The sequence below is a fragment of the Narcine bancroftii genome, chromosome 3 (genome assembly GCF_036971445.1).
Source record: "Narcine bancroftii isolate sNarBan1 chromosome 3, sNarBan1.hap1, whole genome shotgun sequence".
Lineage (NCBI taxonomy): Eukaryota > Metazoa > Chordata > Chondrichthyes > Torpediniformes > Narcinidae > Narcine > Narcine bancroftii.
In genome coordinates, this window is record NC_091471.1 from 39,361,765 (window position 1) to 39,382,056 (window position 20,292).

Consider the following 20,292-nt stretch of genomic DNA (forward strand, 5'->3'; position numbering starts at 1 on the left):
AGAGCGTGTCGGGAAGGTAAGGTCTTTTTAAGGGCTCTTACTGGGGACAGGGCCTAGCAGTCGGGAGAGGAGAGGAGAGGAGAGGAGAGGAGAGAGAAGGACAGAGAAGAAAAGAGTCGGGGGCAGGTAAGAAAGATTTTTTTAAAAGTCTCTTACCGGGGCCTGCGGAGAGGAGTCGGCATCGGAGGCGGACATTGGTCGGGCGGGCGTACAGGAGAGCGTGTCGGGAAGGTAAGGTCTTTTTAAGGGCTCTTACTGGGGACAGGGACTAGCAGTCGGGGGAGGAGAGGAGAGGAGAGAGGAGAAGGACAGAGAAGAAACGAGTCGGGGGCAGGTAAGAAAGATTTTTTAAAAGTCTCTTACCGGGGCCTGCGGAGAGGAGTCGGCGTCGGAGGCGGACATTGGTCGGGCGGGCGTACAGGAGAGCGTGTCGGGAAGGTAAGGTCTTTTTAAGGGCTCTTACTGGGGACAGGGCCTAGCAGTCGGGAGAGGAGAGGAGAGGAGAGGAGAGGAGAGAGAAGGACAGAGAAGAAAAGAGTCGGGGGCAGGTAAGAAAGATTTTTTAAAAGTCTCTTACCGGGGCCTGCGGAGAGGAGTCGGCGTCGGAGGCGGACATTGGTCGGGCGGGCGTACAGGAGAGCGTGTCGGGAAGGTAAGGTCTTTTTAAGGGCTCTTACTGGGGACAGTCACTAGCAGTCGGGGGAGGAGAGGAGAGGAGAGAGGAGAAGGACAGAGAAGAAACGAGTCGGGGGCAGGTAAGAAAGCTTTTTTATAAAAGTCTCTTACCGGGGCCTGCGGAGAGGAGTCGGCATCGGAGGCGGCCATTGGTCGGGCGGGCGTACAGGAGAGCGTGTTGGGGTTAATTGGTAAAAGGCCAATAAATAAGAGGGACAGCGAGCAAGTGGCCCAGCGAGCGAGTGGCCCAGCGAGCGAGTGGCCCAGCGAACGAGTGGCCCAGCGAGCGACTGGCCCAGCGAGCGAGTGACCCAGCGAGCGAGTGGCCCAGCGAGCGAGTGGGACTTCCAGGCTTTGGCTCATCAGGCTTCGGCGAAAGCAGGCGGAGAGAAAGGTTGGCTGTTTTTATTAGCCCTTCCTAGTTGAGTGCACTGTACATTCCATTACATTAAAAGGCTGAGCCATGCTCTGCTCAAGTTGCCAGATGTGGGAGTCATGGGTGACCTCCACCTTCCCAAATGACCATATCTGTGCCAGGTGCGAAGGGGTGGGGTTCCTTAGGGGCCGAGTTGATGAACTGGAGCTCCAGCTTGATGACCTTAGGCTCGCAAGAGAGAGTGAGGAGGTAAGTGACAGGACCTTAAATCTTCCCACAGGACATACTTGCAGGGGATGTAACGAGACACAAGTATTAAAGAATAAAATTAAAGAAATGGAGTTGCAGCTTGATGATCTGAGGCTTATCAGGGAGAGTGCTTACCCCTGGATTGGGGGGGTCAGGTAAGTGGACAGGGGAGGGGGGAAAGTTGCTAGCTCTGTGGTGATCAACCCGTTGGCTACTGCTCTTAGCAACAAATATAGTGTATTGGATGTAGTTGGGGAAGATAACCTGCCAGAGGTTGCACCAAGGGAACCGGTGGTGCGGAAAGGAAGGAAGGGGAACAAGGTGGTCATTGGGGACTCCATCGTCAGGGGAACAGACAAAAGATTCTGTGAACCTGACAAGTGTTCCCGTATGGTGTGTTGCCTCCCAGGAGCCAGTGTGTGAGACTTCTCGGATAGGGTTCAGAGTATCCTGGGGGGGGGAGGTGAACGGCCAGAAGTCCTGATACACGTGGGTACAAATGACGTGGATAAGATGAAGGAGGAGATCCTGAAGAGGGACTACCGTGAGCTTAGAAGGAGGTTAAGAAGCAGGACCTCCAGAATTGTAATCTCGGGGCTGCTACCTGTGCTGTGCGTGGGTGGGGGCAAAAATAATAAAATCAGGAGGTTAAATGTGTGGCTGGAGGAATGGTGCAGAGTGCAGGGATTCAGGTTCATTGACCATTGGGATCTCTTCTGGGGAAGACAAGTCCTCTACAGGAGGGATGGTTTACACCTGAATGCAACGGGGGCCAATATACTGGCAGTTAGGTTTAATAATGCTGTCGGATTTGATTTAAACTAATTTGGCAGGGGGAAGGGAACAGGACTGATAGGGAAGCAGATAGGAGAGTGAATATAGGGGTGGTTCCGTTAGACGGTGAAACAATAAGGAAAAAGGGAACTAAAAGTGATAGAAGAGTAGGGGCAAGTGCATCGAGAACAAAGGTGGAGGGAGAAAGGAGATATGGTATCAAGGTATTGTGTATGAATGCACGGAGTGTAAGGAATAAAATGGATGAGCTTGAGGCGCAAATGGCAATGGGAGATTATGACATTGTCGGAGTAATGGAGACATGGCTGCGGGAAGGGCAGGATTGGGAAATAAATGTTCCCGGGTACACGTCCTATAGAAAAGACAGTAAGTTAGGAAGAGGAGGTGGGGTAGCTCTGTTGGTAAGAAATGAAATTCAGGCATTTGAAAGGAAAGACATTGAAACAGGTGGGGTAGAGTCTGTTTGGATAGAATTAAGAAATTGTAAAGGCATGAGGACCATAATGGGGGTCATTTACAGGCCTCCGAAAAGTAGCTCAGATATCGGTAGAAGTATAAATCAGGAATTAAGAGTGGCATGTCAAAGTGGTAGCAATACGGTAGTTATGGGGGACTTCAACATGAAGGTGGACTGGGATAATCAGACGGGGGCAGGAACACAAGAGAGTGAGTTTATTGAATGTCTATGAGATACTTTCTTGGAGCAGCTAGTGGAGGAACCTACCAGGGGGAAGTCAATTCTGGACTTGGTGCTGTGCAGCGACGCAGAGTTAATAAGTGACCTCGATGTAGGGGAGCCATTAGAGAATAGTGACCATGGTATGGTTACTTTTGAGCTGCAATTAGAAAGGGAAAAAGAAAGGAAGTCAGAAGCATCTGTACTGCAGTTAAATAAAGGGGATTATGCAGCTATGAGGGAGGAGCTAGCCAAAATAAAATGGAAAGATACACTAGCTGGGAGGACAACTGGGGAAAAATGGCAGGTTTTTATGGACATTTTTCACAGGATTCAGGACAAATTTATTCCAAAGTGGAGGAAAGGCTCTAGGAGATGCAAATGGCAGCCATGGCTAACTAATGAAATCAAGTGCAATATCAAATCCAAAGGGAGTAAGTATAAGATAGCGAAGTGGAATGGGAAGTTAGAGGATTGGGAAACCTTCAAAGAGCATCAGAGGGTAACTAAGAAAGTCATAAGAGAGGGGAAAATGAAGTACAAGAGGAAATTAGCAAATAATATAATGGAGGATAGCAAAAGCTTTTTTAAATATGTGAAGAGGAAGAAATTGGTTCGGTCTAAAATTGGTCCATTAAGAATGGAAAAGGGTGGAATTATGCAGGAGATGGCTGAGGAATTTAACAAATACTTTGCAACTGTCTTCACCAAGGAGGATATAGGTTATGGTCAGTCAGGGGGTATGGTCATGCGGTATCAAGAGACTTGGGGAACTTTCCTGGGGAAGTAGGGGATCTAATGGATATCCGGATCCAGAAGCAGGAGGTTGTGTGTAAATTGTTGGGACTGAGGGCTGATAAATCCCCAAGGCCTGATGGGCTGCATCCCAGGGTGCTTAAAGAAGTTGCTATGGAAATTGTGGAGGCACTGGTCGACATTTTCCAAAGTTCCATAGATTCGGGGGAGGTCCCTGAGGATTGGAGAGTGGCTGATGAGGTGCCGATTTTTAAGAAGGGAGGGAGGGAGGGAGAAAACGGGAAATTATAGACCGGTCAGCCTGACGTCGGTGGTGGGGAAGATATTGGAATCTATCATAAAAGGAGTAATAGCAGAACACTTAGGCAGAAATAATAGTATAAGGGCTAGTCAGCATTGATTCCTTAAGGGTAAGTCATGCTTGACTAACCTTCTGGAATTTTTCGAGGATGTGACAAAGAGGGTGGACTTGTGAGAGCCAGTGGATGTGGTGTATTTGGACTTCCAGAAGGCCTTTGATAAGGTACCACACGGGAGACTAGTGGGCAAGATCAGGGAGCATGGTATTGGAGGTAAGGTGCTAACATGGATAGGAAATTGGTTAAGAAATAGGAAACAAAGGGTTGGGGTAAGTGGGTCTTTTTCAGGATGGCAGGATGTGATGAGTGGAGTGCCGCAGGGATTGGTATTGGGTCCTCAGTTGTTTGTAATTTATGTAAATGATTTGGATGAGGGGATTATTAATAACATGAGCAAATTTGCAGATGACACTAAACTGGGTGGCGGTGTGGGGTGTGAGGAGGATGTCAGGAAAATGCAGAGGGACTTGGACAGGTTGGGGGAGTGGGCTGCTGAATGGAAGATGACGTTCAATGTGAGCAAATGTGAGGTTATCCATTTTGGGGGGAATAATAGGAAAGCTGAGTATTATTTAAATGGAGACAAGCTAGGGAGTAGGGAGGTGCAAATGGATCTGGGTGTACTTGTTCACCGGTCACTGAAGGCTAACATGCAGGTTCAGAAAGCTGTGAAGAAGGCAAATGGCATGTTGGCTTTCATAAAGAGGGGATTGGAGTATAGGAACAGAGACGCCCTTCTGCAGTTGTACAGGGCCCTGGTGAGACCCCACCTGGAGTATTGCGTCCAGTTCTGGTCTCCAATTTTGAGGAAGGACATACTAGCTATAGAGGGTGTGCAGCACAGATTTACAAGGTTAGTTCCAGGGATGGTGGGGTTGACATATGCTGAAAGGCTAGAAAAACTGGACTTGTATCCGATGGAGTTTAGAAGGATGAGGAGGGACATGATTGAGGTATACAAAATTATTAGGGGGATAGACAGGGTGAAGTCGGATTACTTGTTCCCAATGATGGGGGAGACGAGGACTAGAGGGCATAGTTTAAGAATACAGGGTAGGCCCTTTAGGACGGAGATGAGAAAACATTTTTTTACCCAGAGAAGTGTAAATCTGTGGAATGCTCTGCCACAGAGGGTGGTAGAGGCAGATTCGCTGATTATGTTCAAAAGAGAGTTAGATAAGACTCTAGTGGGCAAAGGAGTTAAGGGTTATGGGGATAAGGCTGGAAAGTGGTACTGATAGTAGTGATCAGCCATGATCTGTAAAATGGCAGTGCTGGCTCGACGGGCCGAAGGGCCTACTCCAGCTCCTATTGTCTATTGTCTATTGTAAATTCAAGGGTGATCAAGATATCTTGGAAGGTATCTTGACACTACACAGAGAGAGAGGGAGAAAAGGGGTGGAGAGAGAGAGAGAGAGAGAGAGAGAGAGAGAGAGAGAGAGAGAGCGAGAGAGAGAGAGAGAGAGAGAGAGAGAGAGAGAGAGAGAGAGAGAGAGAGAGAGAGGTGGGGGGGGGGGGGGGGTGGGAGAGGAACCAGGTAATAGAAAAGTTTGAATCAAGTCATTGCTTAATAAAGGTGATTGAGTGGTGGGGATGATTTATTCCTGTTTCCACTTTCTTCTGTTGTGTTTTAAGACCTCATGAAAAAAACATAATTCAGTTTTAGTTTGCTTTGCTTTAAAAATGTCTTTAGGACAGGGATGTTGGGTAGGGCAGGGATGAGCCACAGCTAATTGATTTTGGGTGAGAAGGTATTTTTATACTGCTTAGGCATTTCTGTTAGAACTATGGAGCATGGAAAATAGGCCATTTGGCCCTTCTAGTCCATGCCAAAATATTATTCCACTAGTCCCATTGACCTGCAGCCAGTCCATAACCCTTCAGACCCCTCCCATCTATGTATCTATCCAATTTATTCATAAAAGTTAAGAGTGAGCCCGCATTTATCATGTCAGATGGCAGCGTGTTCCACACTCCCACTACTCTCTGAGTGAAGAAATTCCCCCTAACGTTTCCCCTTTCACTATAAAGCTATGTCCTCTCGTACGTATCTCTCCTAATCTAAGTGGAAAGATCCTACTTGCATTTACTCTGTCTATACTCCAGATAATTTTGTAAACCTCGAACAAATCTCCCCTCATTCTTATACACTCCAAGGAATAAAGTCCCAACCTGTTTAATCTTTCACTGTAACTGAACTCTTGAAGACCCAGCAACATCTGAGTATCTCTTCTCTGCAGTCATTCAATCTTCCTGTAGTTTGGCGACCAGAACTGCACACAATACACCAAATTTGGCTTCTTGTACAACCTCACCATAACATCCCAACTCCTATACTTAATACTTTGATTCATTAAGCCAAGATGCCAAAAACTTTCTTTCCAACTCTGTCAACCTGTGACACCACTTTCAGGGAATTACGCACCTGTATTCCCAGATCTCTTTGTTCCTCAGCTCCTCTCCACTCCTCAGTACCCTAACGTGTCAGCTATAACTGCTTGTGGGATCCATAGGGGTACTACTACTGACCTCATCCAGTGACCCAGTAAATAGTGGCAAGCATGCAGTCTTGTGCTTTAAACTCTCAGATCAGGAAATAGCTCCCTGTAGGTATTCATGCCATAAATTCTTTACTCTCAAAGATCAAAGCTGAAGGCTTAAGCAGAGAGCAATTCCTGAAGTAAACTTTGCCCCTGCACAGACAATGAAAGCAAGGTAGTGGGTTTGGTGCTGAGGAGTTCTTAAATCATGGAGTTCAGTTGCCAGACGTAGTGAGTATCAAAACGACAGTACTGAATGCAGGGAAAGCCCTTTTTGGTAGTGGGCCTGAAGTGCACCAAACAATTCTTCAACAGTTAATATATCGGGTTTGTCAATTTGCCAAATGATTGGCCATCCTGGCACTAAAAAGTTACAATTGTATCTCTTTGTAGTTTTAATAAATAAATTAATGGATCAGAGTCACATGGAAAACTGCAATGATTAAAAGTGTTGGTTTATGTCTCAAGGTTATTTTGCAGATTCAAAAATGAGAAAAGACCAGGATGTGAAAATTAATAATTGATAATATTTGGAATATATTTCTATGATTCACTTAATCCTTTTTGCTTAATTACAAGATGAAATATCAGGGAAGAGACTGCCTGAATTCCTTGCTCCTCAACAGTGATGTAATGTATCTGGTGAATTATTCATCTTGGCTTCCTACAGCATTCCCCTCCATTGAGGTGAGCTAAATTTCAACCTATTCGTTTTGTGCTGCATAACATCGGAAATGTGAGGTCTATGTGACCAATTAATATCCTGACGTAAGCAGTTCAGTTTTTAGCTCCAGGCATGCCTGTTCCCCTTTCCAAGTGACGACAATGACTTCTACATAACAAAGTGGAAAAATTACACATATATGTACTGCCATGAAAAAAAGGACAAGTAAAATTCAAATGATAATCACCCAGCAGCAAAGCATATTCTCATTTGATGCTCAATATGGGCTTTGCCAGGGCCAGTCAACTCTTGACCTGTAAACAGTCTTTCTTCTTCTTTGGCTTGGCTTCGCGGACGAAGATTTATGGAGGGGTAATGACCACGTCAGCTGCAGGCTCGTTTGTGGCTGACAAGTCCGATGCGGGACAGGCAGACATGGTTGCAGCGGTTGCAAGGGAAAATTGGTTGGTTGGGGTTGGGTGTTGGGTTTTTCCTCCTTTGTCTTTTGTCAGTGAGGTGGGCTCTGTGGTGTGGTCAAGATGCACGGTTTGAGGCGATATCAGCCCACTGGCGGTGGTCAATGTGGCAGGCACCAAGAGATTTCTTTAGGCAGCCCTTGTACCTCTTCTTTGGTGCACCTCTGTCACGGTGGCCAGTGGAGAGCTCGCTATATAACACGATCTTGGGAAGGCGATGGTCCTCCATTCTGGAGACGTGACCTACCCAGCGCAGTTGGATCTTCAGCAGCGTGGATTCGATGCTGTCGGCCTCTGCCATCTTGAGTACTTCAATGTTGGAGATGAAGTCGCTCCAATGAATGTTGAGGATGGAGCAGAGACAACGCTGGTGGAAGCGTTCTAGGAGCCGTAGGTGATGCCGATAGAGGACCCATGATTCGGAGCTGAACAGGAGTGTGGGTATGACAACGGCTCTGTATATGCTAATCTTTGTGAGGTTTTTCAGTTGGTTGTTTTTCCAGACTCTTTTGTGTAGTCTTCCAAAGGCACTATTTGCCTTAGCGAGTCGGTTGTCTATCTCGTTGTCGATCCTTGCATCCGATGAAATGGTGCAGCCGAGATAGGTAAACTGGTTGACTGTTTTGAGTTTTGTGTGCCCGATGGAGATGTGGGGGGGTGGGGGGCTGGTAGTCATGGTAGGGAGCTGGCTTATGGAGGACCTCAGTTTTCTTCAGGCTGACTTCCAGGCCAAACATTTTGGCAGTTTCCGCAAAACAGGACGTCAAGCGCTGAAGAGCTGGCTCTGAATGGGCAACTAAAGCGGCATCGTCTGCAAAGAGTAGTTCATGGACAAGTTGCTCTTGTGTCTTGGTGTGAGCTTGCAGGCGCCTCAGATTGAAGAGACTGCCATCCGTGCGGTACCGGATGTAAACAGCGTCTTCATTGTTGAGGTCTTTCATGGCTTGGTTCAGCATCATGCTGAAGAAGATTGAAAAGAGGGTTGGTGCGAGAACACAGCCTTGCTTCACGCCATTGTTAATGGAGAAAGGTTCAGAGAGCTCATTGCTGTATCTGACCAGACCTTGTTGGTCAACAAGAACTAAATGTTCCAAAGGTGAGGAGTGGGTCATTCACTACTTTTGACTGAGGCAGCACTTGACCAAGTCTTATGTTAAGAGCCCTATTAAAATCAGTGACTGGGAATGATGTGGAAAACTCATTGATGGCTGGGATAATAATTTACACAAGGTGAGATTATGTTTTTGACAGGGGAGGGGGAGCTTTTCTTCCAAGAATTCCAGAATGGAGGACGATCACCTTCCCAAGATCGTGTTATATGGCGAGCTCTCCACTGGCCACCGTGACAGAGGTGCACCAAAGAAAAGGTACAAGGACTGCCTAAAGAAATCTCTTGGTGCCTGCCACATTGACCACCGCCAGTGGGCTGATATTGCCTCAAACCGTGCATCTTGGCGCCTCACAGTTTGGCGGGCAGCAACCTCCTTTGAAGAAGACCGCAGAGCCCACCTCACTGACAAAAGGCAAAGGAGGAAAAACCCAACACCCAACCCCAACCAACCAATTTTCCCCTGCAACCGCTGCAACCGTGTCTGCCTGTCCCGCGTCGGACTTGTCAGCCACAAACGAGCCTGCAGCTGACGTGGACATTTACCCCTCCATAAATCTTCGTCCGTGAAGTCAAGCCAAAGAAAGATACTGGACCAACTATATTCTGCTGTTGTGTTGCCTCAGAAAGGATCTTCCTACTATCGCACAGGTAAATAGAAACATAATTGGATAAAGGTTCCCTATAAGGACCACTCGTAATTTGGAGGAACAACACCTGATTTTACATCTGGGCACGCTCCAGTCAGAAGGCATTAACATCGACTTTTCCAGTTTCTGCTAACCTGCTCTCCTCTTCCCCATCTTCTTTCCCTCAGCTCTCTACCCCCTTTTCTCTCTAGTCACCTAGCCATCCCTTCTCCCCCTGCTTGCTGCTATGGCCTGTCTCCCTTCTCCATCTAGTATCTCCTGCCTTTGGGGCCATGCTCCTCCCCCCCATGCCTCCCCCCCTTACCATTTTGTTTGGACTCCTGATGACATTTTACCAGACCTTGATGAAGGGCTCAAGCCTGGAATGTCAGTTCTGCATCTTTAGCTTTGCTATATAAAGTACACCTGCTGAGTTTCTCCAGCATTCTGTTTTTACTTCAACCACGGTGGCTGCAAATCTTCCCGTTTTACTTCTTGGAAATCTACTTTCCTTGTTTCATCACAGTTGATCTAAATCAATGGTTTTCAAGCTGTTTTTCCCCGCATGTCATCGACGATCTATGGTTAGTAAGGGGTTACTTAAGGTGGTATGTGAGTGGAAAGAATCACTGCCCTAGTGTGTCGATAAATGATAGCGCCTTGGAAGGAATTGATGGGAATGTATGAACAACAAATGATTCAGATAGGATCAATATAAAAATTGGTGGTTGATGGTCATCACAGATTCATCAGATCAAAGGGCCTCTTTCTGTCCTAGATTTCTCTGTTTCCACAAATCTATGACTTTGTTGGTGTAGCTTTCCATGACTTGGGGAGTGTAGCAGGGAAGAGCAAAGTCAACATGCAGGATATCTTATATAGATAGCTTGCTCAGAACCTGAGGCAATGTTTCTGAGAGTGAGGGTGATCCTATCAGTGGGAGGTGCAGACAACTGTGTTCATTTCCTCTGCAAGTAATTCAAATGAAGTATAGGGAAGTGAAAATTAAAAAAAAAACTGAAGTATTTGGAAAGGTTAATAAAAGCACAGCTTGAAATTTGAATGTTTCAGGGGAGATAAGGAGATTCTTAACATAGAACAATTGCAGCACAGAAATAGGGCCACTTCAGCCCCTCTGGTCTATGCTAAACCACTTTTTCTTGCCTACCCCCACTGACCTGCACTCAGTTCATAGCTCTCTATACCTCTCCCATCCATATACCTGTTGAAATTTCTCTTAAATGTTAAAATCAAGCCCGCATCTACCACTTCAGCTGCAAGTTCATTCCGCACACCCATCACTCTCTGAGTGAAGATGTTTCCCATCATGTTCTCCCTAAAGTTTTCCTCTTTCACTCTTCACCCATGTCTTGTTTGAATCGCACCTACCCTCAATCGAAAAAGCCTATCTACATTTACTCTGTCTATCCCCCTCATAATTTTAAATACCTCTATCACATCTCCCCTCATTCTTCTACATTCCAGAGAATAAAGTCCTAACCTCTTTAACCTTTCCCTGTAGCTCAGTTCCTGAAGTCCAAGCAACATCCTAGTAAATCTTCTCTGCACTCTTTCTATCTTATTGATTAATTTCCTGTAGTTAGGTGACCATAACTGTGCCCAATTCTCCAAATTTTCCCTCACCAGTGTCTTAAACAACTTTACATAATATCCCAGCTCCTATACGCAATATCTATATTTATGAAGGCTACTATGGCAAAAGCTCTCTTTATAACCCTATCCAACTGTGACACCACTTTTAGGGAATTATCTATCTCTATTCCTAGATCCCTCTATCCTACCACACTCCTCAGTGCTCTACCATTTACTGTGTACGTCCTTTTTTGACTTGTCCTTCCAAAATGCAACAGTCCTGATCCCTCTGCAAGCTTTTGTTTGAAAACTGTTATGAGCCCAGAGGACCCCAAAACCCAGCAGCAATAGATATTCACCAAGACAAATGGTTACTTATACAAAAGTTGCTTTTAATTATCTTTAAACATGAAAACAAAATCACCCTTTAACTTATCACTATTGACTTAACTAACCTAATTAATCCCCTTCTAATTCTAAGGCACATGTATATAATATGTGTGTAAGTTCAGAAATGTTCTTTGGTTCACAGTCCAATCTCACTTCTCATTCTACCAAGTTTACTGGTTGCAGGCAATTCTTATACTGTGCACAGAATTTAACATTTATGAAGTTCACCAGGCTTTGGTGCTTGAAAGGTAAATCGTTACTGCTCAGAAAGATTCTTGTCAGTTGTGAGAGAGATATTCATTGTACGCTGACACCCACAATTGATTCCTTTTTTAATCAGCCACTCCAGTATCTTGCCGAAGAAACTTGCCGCCTCAGGGTTCACCAGACGATAACCTCTTTCTTTCAGGTAACCACAGAGTTCTTTTTTTTCTCTTATTTCAAGTGAAACATTAGATAGCCAGTCCTCTCTTCTTGCATGAACCACAGGGCTTTGACCAGGCTGAACTATGAACTCACAACCTGTCTTCCAAATAGGGTTTTCCACAAGCTTGTCAGCTTGTCCTGTTCCAGTCCCGGTTGCTGCTGCTGACTGTAAAACTGTAGAACTTATCTCTGTCTCTGTCTCTCTCTGCTTGCAAACCACATGACCCTCCTAGAACAGCAAGTTCCACTCCAGACAGAATGTGGCTCCGACAAGTTCTTTCATTTGTTGCCCTTTTGTAAACAACAATCCATTAGTGAAATCTCTTGGGCACTCTCCAAAGCTTTTGCAAAAGGCTCTGGGGCCGATATGATTAACATTAGCAGAGCTCCAGTATTTTAAATAAGATCTGTTTTAAAGTGTTTGTATGTGTCCTACATCAAAAACCTGACCCAATTTATCTCCCAAAGAACATATCTATATTCTGTCACAATACCAAGATAGAAAGTTGACAATTCACATACATGTTAAGAACCAAATCATGATGTTTAAGACAAGTGCATGATTGCCTAGATAGAAAAGGCTGCACACCATGTGTTGGTAAATGGATGGGTTTGAATCCAGCACTGTCTGTAAGGAGTTTGTAGTTCTCATTTCTGCATGGGTTTCCTCTCACTATTGACTTAATAGGGGGTACTAGGTCATTTGGATGTAATTGAGTAGCATGGGCCAAAAAGACCTGTTACTGTCTAACTTTAAAATAATGAAAAAACATAAATTAAAAAAAAAGTACCCTTATGCAATGGCAGTTTGCGTAACTCAAAAATCACAACCAAGAGTTTGACATATAGAATAAAAGTTCATTGTTGCAGAATTTATGTGAGATTAAAAATGAAATAAACATAACAAGTGAAAGAAACAACTCATTTTGTCAATTTTAGTCACGGGCTCATGTTGCAGGACGTTGATATGGATGCTTTTCTTGGAAGGGAACCCTTCTATAATGTGGGGATGGATTATACCTGATTGTTGGTAGGGACTCATTGTGGGCTGAAGTGCCTCTTTCTCTCTCTCTATTATGCTATGCTATCTCTGTTATGGGTCTAAAGTTGTGGGAAAGTTGCAGCAGGTGACTGATCACCAGAACTTCTTAACCTTTAATTAAACCCTTGAACACTTTATTTCCACTTAGGACAATGAAAAGAGCAGAGAGACTTTGATTTCAAAAGGTTCACCTTTAACACTTCGGAGTGCTAGGATAGATTGTTCAACTTTGGTGTAAGACTGTGGTTAATTGGCTTGAGCTAACAGAGTGGAGACAAATGTGTAACAAAATGAAATATGAGAACATTTACATTTTCTGCAAACAGCACGCACAAAAGAAGACTGAACTCTAATAACCTCTACATCAGGCAGTGAAACATTATGACTTATCTTTAACCAATGAAAAATGAATAAGCAGACACACCATCATCAGGAGGTTTTGCTGAGCCAATCACCCTCTGGAGTTGACCCATGGTCAATTTAAAGTAGCAAAGTATTTTTAAACAGTACATTCTTTTTTCTTGAATAATAGGAAATTACTAAAACAGAGAATTAAAAATCACAGAACACAATGTTTCTTGGCATTGTTGATGTATCATAGTAAATTCCTCATTTTGGTTTTAGAGAGGCATGCAAATGATATCTGGTGATACTATTCTCTCCTTGGGGAGGATTAAGTCTTCAGCATTGTCTAACAAGATTTCCCAGACAAGCATCTTTGACCACTAGTCCATTAGGCAGTCCTGCAAACAGTGAGCGACGAAAACTTGATGGATACTGTGGGGTGTCTCCTTAAACAGACGGTCCAGATCATCTGGCAGAATGCCTCATTGCCCAACACACTAAAAAGCACCAGAACTTGACCTGGTTGGCAGTGAGAAGAGCCCTCTATGATCAGAATATCACCCCCAATGCATATTGTCCATGAGAAAACTGTGAAAGAGGAGTGGAACACTTCACATTATTGAGAATGTGCTCTCAATGTTTTCTGCAAAGAGTCCTGAAATGAAATTTGACCCACTGGGAATTCAGACATTTCAGAGAGTTTTTACTGGATTCCACTGTTACCTTCCATTGATATGCTCCCAGCAATGAAACCACACCTGATGCACAATTTTACTTTTCTGTAGAACTGCAGAAAGTTGGAGGAAGGAAGCAGGCCAGTCACCCTTCCAATAGAGTGCTGATGACTGCTCCACATCAGTTTCATGCCGTGAGGAAAGAAATATTTCTTTCTACTGGTCAGATTGTTAATGAAATGAGGGGTCATCTGAATCATTCGCAAAAGCAGTTAAGAGCAGGTTTGGTGATCAATTGCCACCTGAAAGAGCTTTCCACTCATGGAGTTCACTATGAGAAGCATTGGTAAATCCATTGTAACTTTTAAGAGATATTTGGATTAATGTTTGGAAAACAAACAAGAGGGGGTTGAGAAGAAAATTAATTATTCTTAGGAACTGATTGAACGATTGTCTTCTAAGTCTTGCATTATTTTCATAAACTTAGAGGAGTCTATCCCAGTGTTCAGGACAACTTCATCACCTCACGGTTGCCTAATCTCTTCAATATGCCCTTCAAATCTCTTCAATATGCCCTTCAAATCTCTTCAATATGCCCTTCAAATCTCTTCAATATGCCCTTCAAATCTCTTCAATATGCCCTTCAAATCTCTTCAATATGCCCTTCAAATCTCTTCAATATGCCCTTCAAATTCTCCCACCATCCACCTACACAAGGATAAACTTACAATGGCCAATGCACCTACTTTTATATGTGAGAGGAAACCAGAGTGCTTGGGGAAAGGCCATAGAGTCACAGGAAAATACAGTTAGTTGTTATGCAATTTGGATGTTGTGCAAACACCAGTCGGAGAACAGCATGTAGGGGATGTAACTGGATAATTGCTTTGCTTTGCTTAAATCATTAACTCATACTGATTTCAATTTGCAACGTTAAAAATATACACACCATAAATATAAATATAAAAATAGGTAATGGATAATCTATAAGCGTTTTGACGTTGCCCGAACAGATGTTATGCAGCGCATAACTGTATATAAAAACTCAACAAACATAGTGCCAGATGTTAGGGTCAAGCCATGTTAGGGAGCAGTGAAGCAGCAGTGCTTCCTGCCACATTACTAAGCCACCCTGTGCTGACCTAAGATTACCAGATCCTACTTTCAGCTGGATCTCAATTTAGGCAGCCTATACTTTTGTAAGGTACAGGGAACTATTAAATCACATGGTACGGGTCAAAGTGCATTGTGCTTGAGTAGAAGCAGGAAAAAAGGTGTGAAAAGAGGACTCAATATTTGGTAAACCAGATGAGGTCAATAAGATTCTTTCTTCACTGAATCTGATAACATAGGATCTATGGCACAGTGTTTCCCTATCACCCATCTCCACTATTTATAACACATTTTCTATGAGGTCTGATCCCTTTCTAAATATAAATGAGTGGCTTCCCGGTCCCTCCAGTCTCCTGTGAAATTCCACAGCAGAATATGAAAATTGGTCTCCCTTGGAGATCCTCATTCCACCTGCCTGTCTTCCACATAATCAACGGAATCACCACCTCCCAGTCATAGAGTCATGGAGCATGGCGCACAGACCAACAGATTTCCATTAGTCTACTCACCCCCCCCTCTCTCGTGACATCGAAAGTGGGCCAACAATGCACGTGGCTGAATCTGCACTGCTGTGGCTGGAAAGGCTGAAGTGGCGTCTTCACGTGCCTTTACACTTCTGCAGATTGGCAGTCCATGCACTTTTATGCCCAGTACATAACCTGACTCCATGCCATACCAACTTGTTGGCTATCAGGTGGACTGTCGCTTGAATGGAGAGGTGGGACACTCCGTGAATGGCATTGAAAATACAATGTCTCCATGCAGCAAAGATGATAGGGCGAGGCTGACCTGTGGAAAGTCACATAGGAGAGTGGTACCTTGTGGCCCAAAGGCTACCTCATCGAGTTGCAAGGTTGTGACAAGAGTTCTATAAGCCAGGAGTTTGTGGTTATGGCACTGAGTTTTGGTGAGTGCTATGTGGTCTACGCCCGGAGAGAGGCCACGTACTGCTTAAAAAAAGGAGCAGGACAGGGCATCAGCCACCACATTACTCTTACCGGAGATATGTTTAATCATGTTTGAAAACTTGGATATGTAAGCTAGGTGGCATTGCTGGTGTGATGACCAGGGATCTGATGCCTTCATGAAGGTTTGTGGTCAGTAAAAACCATGAAGCCCCTGTCTTCCAAAAAATAGCAGAAGTGTCTGAGTGCTAGGTACAGTGCCAGGAGTTCCCAATCAAATGTACTGTATTTAATTTCTGGTGGGCAGAGGTGCCTACTAAAAAATACTAGAGACCTCCTTGTCCATTGGAGTACTGTTTCAAGACCCTGCCTACTGCCACGTTGGATGCGTCTATCATCAAGGTGGTTTGTGCATCCATTTGTGGATGGACCAGCAATGTTGCCTTCGCTAGGGTGTCTTTGGTCTGCTGGAATCTCCTTTGTCTACTTGTGTTCTTTGGCATCGCTGGACATGAGATTGTAAAGAAGTTTCATAATATCAGCTGCAGAGGGTAGAAAACAACAATAGGAATTGACCATCCCCACAAATTCCTGGAGTCCTTTGATCGTATCTGGCCTCTGCAATTTGAGATGACTCCCATCTTACTAGGCAATGGAATAACACCCTAGCTTCTGAACTGATGTCTCAATAACTCAATAGAGGACTGCCCGAAATTGCACTTGGCAGGATTCACAGATAGCTCGAACTCCTGTAGACAGCAGAGTAAATGCAGATGGTGCAGGTGCTCTTTGTGGGAGTGGCTGTCAATGTCCAAGGATTCGAAAAAGAAGCTCATGACATGCCCCACTCCATCCATCAGCCGTTGGAATGTTTGTGCACATTTTTGAGCCAAAAGGCATTCTCAAAAATACAAAGAGGCTGAACAGTGTTATGCTGGCAGTCTTGGGCACATCCTCTGGGCTTACAGGTATTTGGTGGTACCCATGCACCAAGTCAATTTTAGAAAATATCCTGGCCCCATGAAGATTAGCTGTAAAATCCTGTATATGGGGCACAGGGTGGTAGACTGCAGTGGTAGTGTCATTGAAACTCCTGTAATCCCTGCAAGGTCTCCAGCCTCCCATGGCTTTGGGCACCATTATGTAGCAGGGAAGCCTGTGTATGTTTCCAAGTTCCTCCATTTTGTGGAACTCTTGTTTTGCAAACCACAACTTGTCAGGTGGCAAGCACTGGGCTCGGACGTGGAGACGAGGTCGTTGGGTAAGGACGTGGTGTGTGACTCCATGTTTGGGTATGGCAGTGGAGAACTGGGAGTGAAAATGTCCAGAAACTCCACAAGAAGTTTGGTGAATTTGTTCAAGTACTCTATAGTGTCTAGGTGCGGGGCAGGTAATTTGGCTTTTCCAAGGCAGAGAGTCTGGAATGTTGTGTTGTTCACCAACTGGCGCCCTTTTAAGTTCACCATCAGTGACAGGGCTCTGAGGAAGTCGGCACCCAGTAATGACTGAGACACAGCAGCAAGAATGAACTTTCATGTGAACTTATTGTCGCTGAATTTCAGGGGTAGAATCCATGTGCCGTATGTATGAATTGAACTGTTATTCAATGCAGTAAATGCCAGACCTGTACTCCTAGTACGGGTGTCAAAGCCCGAAGGAGGAACGACACTAACCTCTACACCCGTGTTGTTGAGAAATTTGCGCTGGGAGAGTTAATCCCAGACATAGAATTAGCTGTTACAGTGGCCAGCCGCTATAGCCATTAGCAACAACTGGCCATGACATTTCCCCAGAAAATTCCAAGGGGGTCGGCAGTGGCGAGCTCCAGAACCCAGCGTTGATGGTAAAAACACCAGATAGTTGTCATGGAGTCATGCTTGTATGTCCCCTTGTTGCTGCTACTTGTGGAGCCTGGGCGTTTTGTTGTGACACAGCACTAATTTCTATGGGCCTTGTGCCTTGCTCTTTTGCATACCACAGGATGTCTGCACGGGCAGCCACTGTTCAAGGGTTATCAAAGTCCTCGTCAGCCAACGTGAGGCGGAATGTTTTCTGGAATATGCTCTAAAAACAACTGCTCAAAGAGCAAGCAAGGCCTATGGCTGTCTGCCAGTGCCAACATGTCATTCATTAACTCCAAAGGGGTGCGATCCCCCAGGCCATTGATATGGAGGAGCCATGCAACTCGCTTGCACCATGAGAGACCATAAATCTGGAGAAGGAGTGTTTTTAGGGCTTTGTACTTGCCGAGAGCTGGTAGGTCCCAAAGGAAATCCACAACTCAATCAGCTGTGTCCTGGTCGAGGGCGCTTATCAGGTCCACTTCTTTCTTTTGAATATGGAACTGTGCCTCAGCCTGCCTGAACCAAAACCATTGCATTGTCCATGTTGGGTATAAAATTTGTTTGGGCTCGTTGGGTTCACCACTGTAGCAACTGTTTTGCAGTGCAAAATGAAGAACGCAAAAATGGCCAGACATAGTCGAGTTGAAGTTCAGTAAAAGTCATTTACTCAAACAGTCATACGCAGCTTTTTAAAATCCCGTATGTTCCATATATCGTCATCACATTTTGACATCATGACGTCACTCAGAAACTCCCGAGCCATTTCAATTAAGCGTCCGGTGAGCTGCTACATGAGCTTGCTTTTTGTGTAAAGGGTCGTTCATCAGAAGCGTAAAAGTGAGAAGGCAAACAGAGATGGGGAGAGGTGTTTGGAGCAGAGGCAAGCTCAGTGGCAGGGTCCATACCAAAGTTTTCAATGGAACAGTTAATTTCAAAATTGTCAGTTGGAGGGAGAAAATTTTAAAAATGAAAGGTACAATTACATCAATAGAAAGAAGGGGATGGGGCAGAGTGGGGTTAGCTGTTGGTCACCTAAAATATCACTTTGATGGAATATACGAAACCACTAAGCTGAAAGTGTAAATGGAAATTCTGAAAGCCTGACTAGTATAAAATTCCTACCCCCATATTTGCAGCTGGATACAGCTGACAAACGTGATTACACTATAAATGTTGGAAATGCTCCAAATCCACTTCCTGCCACATTTCTCAAAGAAGTACATTCATTTGTAGTTTATGAGTCATTAATCCTGCATGAGTTAATAATACAGTTATTTTACATAGTAAAATATATTATTTTCAATTGATAATATTATGTGGCATCATCCTCTGCCAGTTTTTGGAGCCCAAAATCAGGATTATTGTATGTATGACAAACTGCATTCTGAATCTGATAACAAATTAATGTGAAACAATGTCCAACAGGAGAAGATTGTTGTCTCTAGACTGCATAACATAGAAAATAGAACATTTCAGCCCAGTGCAGGCCCTTCGGCCCATGATGTTGTACCTTCCTATATATTTCTACAAAATAAAGAAACCCTCCCTACCTCATAACTCTCTATTTTTCTTTCAGCCATGTGCCTGTCTAAGAGTCTCTTAAATGCCCCTATTGTTCCAACCTCTACCACCATCCCTGACAATGCATTCCAGGCACCCACAACTCTGTGTAAAAAAAAACATTCCCCTGATATCTTTTCTAAACTTTCTTTGTACAGGTGTCCTCTGTGTATGCTACTCCTGCCCTGGGGCAAAGGTGCTGGCTGTCTACCTTATCTATGCCTCTCATAATGTTGTAGATCTCTATTAAGTTACCTCTCATCCTTCTTCACTCCAAAGAATGAAGTTCTAGCTCTGTTAATCTTGCTTCATAATACATTTTCCAATCCAGGCAAAATATGGTAAATCTCCTCTGCACTCTCTCCATAGCTTCCACAATATGCTAAGTCTGGCCTCACCAGAGATTTATAGAGTTGCAACATTACCTCATAACTCTTAAACTCAATCCCCCGACTAATGAAACCTAGCATTCCATAGACCTTCTTAACCATCCTATCAATCTGCCTGGCAGCCTTGAGTGATCTATGGATTTAGTCCCCAAGTTCCCCCTGTTTTTTCACACTGTTAAGTATCCTAAATTTAACTATGCACTCTGCCTTCAGGTTTGATCTTTCAAACTTCATCACCTCATATTTAGGGGATGGGCTCTATCTGCCACTCTTCTGCCCAACTCTGCATCCTGTCTATATCCTGTTGTAATCTACAACAACACTATTCACAACCTTCATATCATCCACAAGCCAACTGACCCATCTCTCTACTTCTTCATCCAATTGTAATTTTAAAATCTTGTCCATTGAGATTAAGGCAGTTAATTAAACTGCATGGATACGAGTTTTAAACACAAACATAAATCAATATATTTATTTTAGTAACAGGCTTAAAAACCAAATGTACCATTTACTGCCTTCAATTTGGGTGGAGCAGAATGTACCTATACAATCTGTTTTGACTTACTGCTAACTATTGTACCAGTCAATTGCTCAATGCATGGTAATATAATGTGGTGTAAGTCTAGTTTTTAAGTACAAGACTCTGGGTTATGTGATTAGCTGTTGCATCAATATATCCCTCTATTGAGAGTGAAGCAGAGTAAC

The 20,292-nt window shown here is 44.2% G+C and overlaps 1 protein-coding gene across 1 annotated transcript in view; it reads left to right on the forward strand.

The window, feature by feature from the left end:
* Positions 1-7,010: 7,010 nt before the first annotated feature.
* LOC138756089 (uncharacterized) overlaps positions 7,011-20,292 on the forward strand; it is a 51,411-nt gene continuing 38,129 nt past the window's right edge. Inside the window, exons 1-2 of the mRNA XM_069922750.1 lie at positions 7,011-7,113; positions 11,627-11,695. The gene's annotated coding sequence lies outside the window, so the exon portion shown is untranslated. The remainder of the gene's footprint in view (positions 7,114-11,626; positions 11,696-20,292) is intronic.